Below are 10,943 nucleotides of genomic sequence, written 5' to 3' on the forward strand. Positions count from 1 at the left end.
CAATAATCGAGTCTGGAAAGTTTTAGCTCCAAAATTGTTTATCTGCTGACATCAAACCACTCTCCTATAAAAACCTAGAAGTTTCAATTTGGTATTGCGACAAAATTGATTTATTTTACCAGAAACTTAATAAATTAATTATATCTGATGACATTCCTGTGTTTTTATCTGTAAAAAGTTCAATACATTCTTAAGAGAATACACATGCATTATTTATAAGGCCAAACCTTGTTATATATTAAAATTATACTATATTTTTTTATTATGTTATTACACACAGAAAAATTTTCACTAGGTTCTAGTTGTATTTACTAGAATAATCTTGTTAAAAGTGCCTCAGGTCCTGAGGTTAGTTATTTTTACAAGGTATGGGCTAGTAAAATGATTTTTACTAGGTTACCTTGTTAAATTCACTAGGCATTTAAAAGCTGGATTTGTACTCCATTTACCTTGTACTTTCAACTGACCATACCTTGTTAAATTTACTAGACAAAAACGGAGCTGGCTTTTACTAGGTAGGTTTGTTGGATTTACTTTCCTCCGTTTGTTACTTTTTACTAGGTTTCATTTGTTGCTTTTACTATTTTTGATCAGTATTTTTTACAAGTTGGGAATGTTCTTGGTACAGAGTAAAATAAGTTGTATTTTGTACATTAAATTTTTATTTATTGCAGTTTGTCACATAAAATAAAATACAAAATAATTTTTAGCAATTTACACATACATGTAAAAAAATCATTCAACGCTCAAAAAATTTAAGATATTTTAGTAAAGCATTTATGTGATTTGAGTGTTGAATGGTAGAAAAAAACTAACAAAAAACAAAAGTTGTAAGAAGGGTTCTTGTACTTATCAAAATAGTTGCACTTGCGTCTTGCGTGGGAGGATTCAGATGTCCAGAGTCTAGGTGGTGTCCAGTCTACGCGATTAAATGCTGTCAAAGGTCAATCTCTTCTGACGGCTAGGGTATTGCCCTGGTGGTCACGTTTTTGGTGTATTCAAACATTTATCCTTTAAGAGCTCTTGTCAATTTTCAGCACAAAAATGCTTATCCTGCGAACAAATATGTAGAGAAATATTTAGTTGGTCACATTTTTAATAGATTATTGCAGAATATTTACCTTGAATTCTTTCTTGGTTTCAAAATCTTGTTTCAATTTAATCGGCGGAATGCAAGTCCAAAATTACCAAACTCTCCTTAAAACTGGCTTATTTCCAACGACGTCAGCTTTAGGCCACTGCTGAAATTTTAAAAGAGCGATTAAATATTTTGAATACGGTATGGCCAAGCTAAAAGTTTGCTTCTCCATAAAATTGGAGATTGGAGACAATTTCACACACACTGCAGAAAATATCCCAGTAAATTTATTTACCTTGATATGCCAGTGCATTGTCAGATGTTAAATTTTCCTCCAGACAGCCAGAATCACATCCAAAACGGAAATTAAACTGAAATTAGTCAAAAAGCGACGCAGAAACGTGCACACGGTTTGTGTTTTTCCAAGGAAATGATGGCGACTCGGTCCGCGCGCCGAGACGCCGCGCACCTTGTTACTAGGAAGATTTGTTAAAGTTACAATGTATCTAGTAAATTCCACAAGGTAGCTTAGTAAAAGTTGTAACGAACTTTTTAAAACGTTGCAAGTTCATCAACCAGACCAAACCAGACACTCATCATACAAATACAAACTCGGTATAAAGAGTTCATTTGAAAGTTGCAAATTTTGACAAAAACGTTTTTCATTTTTTATTTCAATTTTATTTTTAGATCACGATATAATAACTCATTAGGTCAAGAATCTCAATTATTGCCAAATAAATAATTTTTTTGAAAGTTTGCACCTTTGGAAGTAAAATAATAATAGTAAATAATACAAAGGGTCTAAAAAAATTGAATTTTTGAAATAGTACGGAATTTTTTATATAAGCAAAAATAACTTCATTTGACCATTTATTACGGAGAAACATAACATTTATTAAGAAAATATTTTTTTAATTTTTTTCTGCTGCTAGTTTAATCATGAGAAAAATATCAATTTAAAATTACAATAATTTTTTAAATAATTCAGAATGAAAAGAGTTGGAAGTGCTAATTATATTTTAAATAAAAAAATATTTAATTATCTGCAATGACAAAAATAAAATGTTCCCGCTCATAAAAATTCAAAATCTACAGGAAGGTTTGTTGATTTTACTAGTCTACTTTGTGGAATCAACTCGTAGAAGTCTTGGTTACAATGCCGTGTTTGTTAAAAGTACAAGGTATTGAAATGTAAAAGTACATCTAACAATGTTCTCTGTGAAAGTTACTGCTCAAAAATTGTTACACTTGCAATTTTCAACTTGTAAAATTAACTAAACTCTAGCCTAGTAAAATTAACTAGTCGTTATCTTGCGCCTTGAACAAGTTAACTCTGCGCATTTTACAAGGTAGAATAGTTACTGCCCAGTTGTGCCCACTGTCACTGGGCTACCTAGTTAAATTTACTAAGTTACCATGCTGGATAATTTTACTAGGCACGAGCTTGTTGCTTTTACTATCCGCCTCGTATAAATAACATATTTCATGTAGTTAAATTTACAATCACCTAGTTAGATTTGAGTTAACTAGGCAAACCTGGTATTTATTTTTCTCCGTGTATATTCCGGATGCCTCTCTTGAGTGAGTATATGAGGCGATTTGTAAACATTAAAATTATAATTCCGTGCATGATGCACTTAGAGATATGATAATTGTTTGGACAGCCAGCGCACGATTATTTATATACAAAATAGTGGGCAGGACGAATCCAAGCTCGGCTCACACCCCAAGAGAGGAGGACGCGAATGAAAATAATTTTTTCTTGAACTCAGCAGGCCACTATTTCCTTCTCCAACTAATATAATACAAAGCGCCCAGAAAAGAAAAGGATTACTGACTGCGGAGAGCGAGTTAAAAGCCAACCCATGTTCTACACGCTGAGAGTAAGATTTACCACCGGACAAATTACCATCATACATGCAGGAAGAGAGACGAGGCGATGTGAAAAGAAGTATTTTTATAATGAAAATGAGGGCAAATGACAAATAAAATTTTTTTGTCTGAAAAAAAAAGGTAAAAATTCCGCTGAAAACAAAAATTTTGGTATGCGCATGAATTTAGAGATGATGAAGCAGTTATGACTAAAATTCTTGCATATTTTTTATTATTTATGATTCTCTGCTTTTTTGGAGGGGAAAATTTTTATGATATGAAAAATATGCGGATGGCATTTGGATAAATCGTGCAGCTGCTTGAAAAGACCTGTTGCCAATTTTTTTTAGCTGATTAGCGGTGTGCTGTTTTATCAGAACGGGTTTTGATCGTGAATTATTCATAAATCGGGCAGCCGTTAATCGTGCTGCGGGTTCAGATATGAAAATTACCAATCCAAAAAATGCATAAATAATACGCACAAGCGGAGAGGGTGTCAAGACATGTACAACTTGATTTATCGGCACCCGCTGATTTTTTATATTCGCACATTTCTTTACGCCGCAAGAGGAGAGAGAAATTTCGAGATATTTACTACCAGTGTTGTGTTTTGCTCCGGCTGTAAATTACGCGCGTGTGTTATTTTTTAGCTGGCAGCAGCGAACAGTAGTGCAAAAGAAAAGCCATAAAATTTGCGGAATTTTTCTGCGCGTCGCTTTTTATGGACGGTGAAAAATTTGCTTGCGAAAGTTCTCCTTTGTTGCTGCGCACAGGGGTTCTGCCTCGGACACTCATTAAATCGCATTTAAATCGGGATGACGAATGGAACTACTACTTTTTTAAGCCCGTTTTTTATATTTTTTCTAGGAGGACTTGCTGCGAACGTGATTAATGGGTGGCTTTGTGCCCTCGGAGCTGTTGAAATTTATAGAGAGCCACAGATTTTGCACAAAGGAATTTGCCGTTCCGAGAAGACAAAGAGAGACCTCAAATTTGTGTCACGTATAACTCGCAGGACCACCTTTTATATAGACTTATCTTCTCTGCAAACATAAATTTTCGAATTTATAAGCCGGGCCGTTTTATTGCCGTGGAATTTTTTAATCTTTATTCTCCATTGAGTGCCGATATTTCACTTTTATGCCACCCCATAACCTTTTTGCCGAATAATGGGATATATTCACGCGCGCCTGACTGGAAAATGGAACATGAAATATTATTTAAAATAAGGGTTCTTGCCATGAATCATTTTGTGAAATTTTGAGCTTATTTTCGGGATCAATTAAGCAGTCATGAGTTCACTTGGTTTATTAATTTACTAAAATGAGGTAATACAGAATTTTATAAATTCTATTTTTTATTTTATTTTTTTTTATTTTTTTGAGAAATACATGCTTTATCTACTAGTAATAAAAATTATTTGTTTTTCTGTGTAGGGACCTGGAGTATAAATAAACCCATCAAGATTTTCCTTTCCTTTGGCAAATGTTGTAGAATAACATGTTTAAAATTTTAAAATCAACCAAACTTTATTCCACCTCCATTCAGCATGTAGTCCTGGCAGCCGATAGCAGTGATAACCAACCAAAGTGGCACCAAATCCAACCAGAATTTGCTGCAAATCAAGCCACAAATTGTTCTCGCAATTATCATGAATTTTTATTTCCATAGGTTTCTAAAACTTGCAAAGTAAAATAATCATTTTGTTAAGCTCGGAGCTTATTTTGGGATTTATTAATTTACTAAAAGAAGCTAATTTGTAGAATTTAATCAATTAAATTTTTTAGATGCTAAAAAGGTTTTATTTTTTTTAAACACTATATATTATATAACACAAAAAACTTAATTTTTAAATTGATTATCATTTTTGGGGAAAAGATATACTCTGATTTTTTCTTTTATTTTTATGACTTTTATGGTGGTTTCATGTACAAAAAATCTTCCAGGCTTCTCAGAACTTTTCCACAACTTTCAATAGGCTTTTTTGTTGCAGTACAGTTGGTCAGATTTCGTTTCACTTTCCCCTCGGCAGTCTAGCTTTTCTATGTAAGGACCTGGAGAACGAAACCCATCAAGATTTTCCTTTCATTCGGCAAATGTATAGATGGAACACCCTCGGTTGCGTGTGTTATTAGAAAAAGTTTCGCCCTCGTCGTCTCGATCCGTCAACAATCGAACTTTCCTATTCAGTAACTTGATAAGGATTAAAACCAAAATAACAATAATAATTCTGTCTCCTTCCCTCTCGGCTTTGAATACATTTGGCTAGCTGTCTCCTAGCATTTTGTCTGCAACGGCGCACCTTGAATAGGTTCCCTCTCTTGCTGGGTTTGGTAATATTTTTTATTCACATGCCATAACGTTCTCTGCTTGACTAGTTTTCGATGGTGAGATGCTGTAAGTGCCCCGACGGAGATCTTTCAACCCCCGAGCATGGGAGGGACAGAAACACAGCAGCACCCCCTCAAGAAAGTGAGAGAATAAGAGGAAAAAAACAACCCTCCGCGTCTTTGACTTTACAATAAAAGCAGGGGTGTCAAATATCTGAGCAGAGATTTTCTCTCTAAAAGAGACACACCAGATTTCTGCTCCTCCTTTATGTAAATTTATTCGCCGCCAGAGCTGAGAATTAAATTTTAATATTGCATGAGTCGTCGAGCCAAAATAAATCCAAGTCTGTCCGCCGCGGCGACATTTGACCGGTGGGAATAGCAGACGTTTTTTTCTACTCGGAAAAGACATAAAATTAAATTAGACCAGCGTCTGCTCCTATCGAGTATAGGGTCTGGTGATAAATAATTGAAATAAAGCAAAGCAAGGTTTGATTTTTTCCCATCGTCCGTCGTAACTTTGTTAATCTGGCCGATCTGCCTCACTAATGAGCCGCCGCCGAATTAATGAGAACCAATCTCGTGCTTTATTCATAACCTGCAGTTTTCTCACACGCGCGGCAGACTTGTAGGACGGCGTGTCCGTCAAAGAAGTGTTGGATGTGATCGGAATTAATTTTCTCTCTCGATCCCTGAGATGTATTTATGGTCTATTTGTTGTTTGCTCTTGCTGCTTGATGGCCGGACTGATTACTTTGTGTGCGTTTTGCTTGGAAATCGTGATCGCGTCGGCCGCTTTTTCTTCTCTTTTCTACCCGAATGACCAAATTTGCGAATCGTTGCACGCCAAATACGAAGCCGAGCTAACGCAACCGGTTCTCCCACAATTGTAATCAGGGCACTATTATTTTTTCATTTGTATTCTCACTCGCAGATGACCGTTACAGTGTTTACAAAATAAACTCTGCCGAGTGTGGGTTTCACATAAAATGAGTCACTCGCACGCTCTCTGTACTGATTGCACATCAGTGGAGAGAAAGAAAGACAGACTCCACGATGGAGAAACGGTTAATTAATTATTTCATAGTGCCATTTCATTAAAAAACTAGATTGAGCTGAGAAAGGAACAAGTTCCTTGCATAAATAATTATTTGGCTTTTGTATAGAATTGTTATAATGGCAAAATACTGTTATTTTGTCATTAATTATGTATTATTTATTGTATTGCTTTTTTCTTCATTAATTTAGTAGTTTTAGTTTTAAATCTAAAAGTGTTAAAATTCAAATTATTTAACTTTAGAATTTACAGCGGTATTATTATTTTAAACAATTTAATTAGCTAGAAAGTACCGATTGAAAGAAGTGAAATTGTTAATAAATTATCAAAATATTTTATTGCATTTTTTTTATCAATTTTGATAAAATAAGTAAAAAAATGTAATTTTTGAGATAAGAAAAATGTTAATGTTTATCATCCTGTGAACTGAATATAATTTCAACTTCGGTATCATCCAACAAAGTTTTAATTTTACACTCCAGTTTAAAAAAAATTTTAAATTGACATAGAAATTCAAATAATGTAGCCAGCCTAAAAATGTTTTTTTTTGTGCAATTTTTTCTGGTCAACCAGAGTGTGTTATAAATGATGCCATTTCGTGCAGAACTTGCAGAACAAAAATTGCAGCAATTGAAGTCGCGAAATGATAAAGAGAGGCCGAATATAATTTTTCGGGCTCAGCATCCTTAATCCAGAGTGAGTTATTGTCTCAATTTATTTGAACGGATCACACTTTGGCGCGAAATGCGAAATAAATTACACGCGTGGCCTCAGCAAAGAGGCATGTCGAATTCGAGCGTGGCTGTGAGAAAGGATGTCTAGGATTAAGGCGTGCGAACCTGAAAAACTATAAAATTGCAGTGTGGCTCTTTTCCGTCAGCATCTGTGCCGCGTTTTGGGGTCGTTTCGGGTCGCACCGTCTGGGTGGGACAAGCAAATGGGAAAAAGCTGCAGCGGGGGTTGCGTCGAGTGATGGATCCGAGTTTGGATGTGACTGATTGCTTGATGGGCCACGCAGGACCGCAGATGATGAATCGGTGGAATTACACGTGCGAGAGAAAGAGCTTTGGGTGCAGCGTGAGTCACTATGAGATTTGTTTTGTTTCGATTGCGCCGGTGCATTTGCAATTATTTTCGTCTCTGAAGTGCGTTTTCTCGTTCTGAATTAAAAGGGAGCAGCAGGGAATATGAATGATATGTAAATTTGGAGGGAGATGTTCCTGTACTGGCATCTGATGTTTGATCAAAATAATAAATATACAGAAGTAAAATTTAAATTAGAGGTGCAATTATTTGCCTCTCATTAGATGAACCAAAATAGTTTTTATTTCTTTTTTCAACAGAAAAAAAAAATAATTAAAAAATAATCATTTAGAATAGGAAAGTTTACATTGTGGAAAAAAATAAGTGGTGATTTTTTTAATTTGAATTGAAAAATGGAAGCGAAATGGGCGAGCCTTGTTGCAAAGAAAAATGAAAAAAATAATAAAGGACAAAACTGACCTCCCAAAAGGCGACCTGCGGTCTGCTGGATTTGTCGTGTCCGAACTAAACCTAACAATAAGTGGGAGGAAATCATAAAAAAAAAAAAAAATAAAACGGGGGAGAATTTAATTTTAATAAACAAAAATTGCAGAAATTAATTAAGCAAAGGAGTCAGTCAACAGCTTCATACTGTGACTTTGCAAGAAATTTCCAACGAGGTTCACTTGGTTTCAATTTTTTACGATTTCTTTAATATCGAAAATAAGAAACTTCAAATTAAAAAATCAATATTTATGAAATTTGTTAGCTTTTCAATTATTATTCTGAACACATTCTTATCTTTTTTATAAGAGTCTAAAATATAATAAACACCTTAATTAAGCTGCAACAGCTCATATTATTATACAAATTCAAGTTGGTAAAAATCGGCTTTTCTGGTTTTCTGTGTCGTTGTTGTCCAAGTCCCACTTGCAATTTGTCTAGCCGGTTGGCTCGCGGGAAATGCGACGAATTTTCCACTACCGCACGAAAGTCCCACTCCAAATAGAACGAGGCGCTGAACACACATAAAGCACAAGCGCATGAATATTAATTGCCGCGGAATTACAACAATAAATGGATGCATTAATCACGGGCGTGCCTCTGGGAGGTGTTAAAAATATACACGTCGGGCCCACAACAAAAGGGGACAGATGACTAAAAAAGATTAAGAGACTTTCACTCCTCTTATTTAGGATGATGCAACGTGAAATTATATTTTGCAAACTGGATAAAAAAAAACATTTTTATTCCTATAAAAAAATGAAAATTAATTAATTGAATTATGAAATGTTTTTTTCAATAAAAAGGGCTCTTTTTGGAAAGTCAGTGACTGATAGCAACTCTTGTGCAACGCTGCAGTAATGCATAGGTAGGCTTAGAGATGATGAATATTCAGGAGTGAAACATGCTCGAGGATAAGGAGAAATGCAACCGCTCATTAATCATTGGCTCAGGAAAGGTGTGCTTCCTACCGGCAGAACGACTCCTCTCGTCTAAAGAGCGATGCACTAAAAGGAATTAAAGAAGAAGCAGTGCATCGGGCATAACAGGATCCTGGACTGAAGCTGAGAAAGGCTAATTAATTATTCAAGTCGAGGACAAATTTGATTGGAAAAGAAAGCCTATCATTGTTCATTAATCAGCGGCTGATCGGCCGGCATGAAGTGTGAAAATTTAATTGCATCTCTGCTGAGTGCAACAAAAGAAAATTATCTAATTAGCTGTTCTTTGTCCTCATAAAAAATAACAAGTTGGTTTAATTTTAAGTCAGAGATGAAATCGATTTTTTTGAAGTTCTTAACATTTGTATGTATAATTTTAACAAATTGCCGTTTCTCAAGCGTGAAACATGCGCTTAACTACATCCATCATCTCTGGTCTCTTGAAAATAAAATTTATGAGAAAAGTTTCACGCACTGCACATATTATTCAAAACGCGATGAAAACACGCTTTTCCCCTTCAGAACACACACTCAGCATTATCGTTGGCAATTATTTTCATTTGCAGGTATGAATAATGGCGGCTAATTGTGCGCGACCTCTTCTTCAGAAATGCTCGTTTTCGAACGCATATTTCATGGAATGCTGCACAAAAAGCTTTTACCTACAATGCTGCATCATGCACTTCGTTCTGTCAACGCACCAGAGTCGAAATGAGTTGGTGTTTTGCTCGGGCAGAATTTATTGCCTCGGCTTCTGAAGGAGCTGCTCTGTTTCTGCGTGTTGCAGAAAATGCTCAAGACACGTTATTAAATTATTGAGAAATTTTAAATGCCAAGTATTTATTGCCGGTATAATTACGATTTATGCTCACACGCATTCAAAAGCAGCGGCCAGCACATTGAGAAATAACTTTACTGAATTATCCGATTTGAAAAAAAAAAAAAAAACACATTTATTTATATGTGTTGTGTTTAATAAAATTTTCTAATTTATTTATATAGCATATTTTAAATTTAATTTAATGTTCGATATAAAAAAATTATTAGATTAATATTTTTCTGTACACAAAATTGTGTTTTTATTGGTTTTAATTTATGTAATCATTGTTTTATTTAACAATATTAATTTTTAATTAATAGACCAGGCATTTTAATTAAATACATTATAATAATAATAATTTTTTATACCTTTGTTTTTAATAAATTATTCTATTTATTCTTATATTTTATCAGATTTCCAAATGTATTGAATTATGTGCACTTTCTCCCATTATATTCTCACAAACAATCTACTTTCCGTTGCGACCATGCACGTCTTTCAAACCAATATGAAAGTTTAAATGTATCGCGACAATCTGGTTTGCAGAAAAAAGCACTCGCTTTTCCCGCAAGCGAGGCGTCATGTGTGTGCTCTTGTAAACAACTGCAAGAAGAAATAGGCTAATGAAATTGCCATGTATTCCGGTGCGACTTGTGGCGAAAAGCCGCCGCCGCCGCCGCGAGTTATTTTCACATCACAACAAAGGGCTCATCCTGTGCGAGTGTGCTTGTTACCTCTTGATACAATAAAAATCCGCCGCCGCCACTTTTCATATCCTTTATGGCTGCTGCGCTGATTTAATATTTGTGTGAAAACCGCGCTAATAAACGCCGAGCGCAAAATAATGTTCCCATGATTCATTTTGCTCTGCACACAACAACACGCCGCCAATAATCCTATCAACTTTCGTTAGGACGGAAACATGACCTCGAGCGAGAATCAGAAAGAAACTCGAGCACAATTTGATGATAATCGCGCCAGAATTAGGAGCGGATTATTATTTCCGAGCAAGGAGTGGCATTTTCTCTGATCTTCGGATTAAATTGGACTCGCTCTCGCCAATCCCAATTATTTGGGATTAGGAATGTGAATGTAATTATTTGAGAAGGGTAATTCTCGTCCTTTGCAAAAAAACATGCTGCCGTATAAGGAGTTGTCCACATCAATTCAAAAATAATGAAACGATTGGCGTTTGGCAAGCTGCCGATTCTCTCAAATTTTCAGGGTTTATTTTTGTCTGTATAATGAGCCTGAGCGGTCAGTGAGTGGAAGGGAGGGCTGGCCAGGAGACTTCGTGATCGCGTTCAGGGTCAGT

At 35.3% G+C, this 10,943-nt stretch overlaps 1 long non-coding RNA gene across 1 annotated transcript; it reads right to left on the reverse strand.

The window, feature by feature from the left end:
• Positions 1-295: 295 nt before the first annotated feature.
• LOC132197460 (uncharacterized) lies at positions 296-1,896 on the reverse strand. The gene is made up of 3 exons (XR_009441853.1): positions 1,374-1,896; positions 1,122-1,241; positions 296-1,053 (listed from the first exon to the last, which is right to left on the reverse strand). It is a non-coding gene; the product is annotated as an uncharacterized LOC132197460 (long non-coding RNA).
• Between the last annotated feature and the right edge of the window lie 9,047 nt (positions 1,897-10,943).

The sequence above is a fragment of the Neocloeon triangulifer genome, unplaced genomic scaffold, assembly GCF_031216515.1.
Source record: "Neocloeon triangulifer isolate White Clay Creek 2 clone unplaced genomic scaffold, ASM3121651v1 ptg000012l, whole genome shotgun sequence".
Taxonomy (NCBI): domain Eukaryota; kingdom Metazoa; phylum Arthropoda; class Insecta; order Ephemeroptera; family Baetidae; genus Neocloeon; species Neocloeon triangulifer.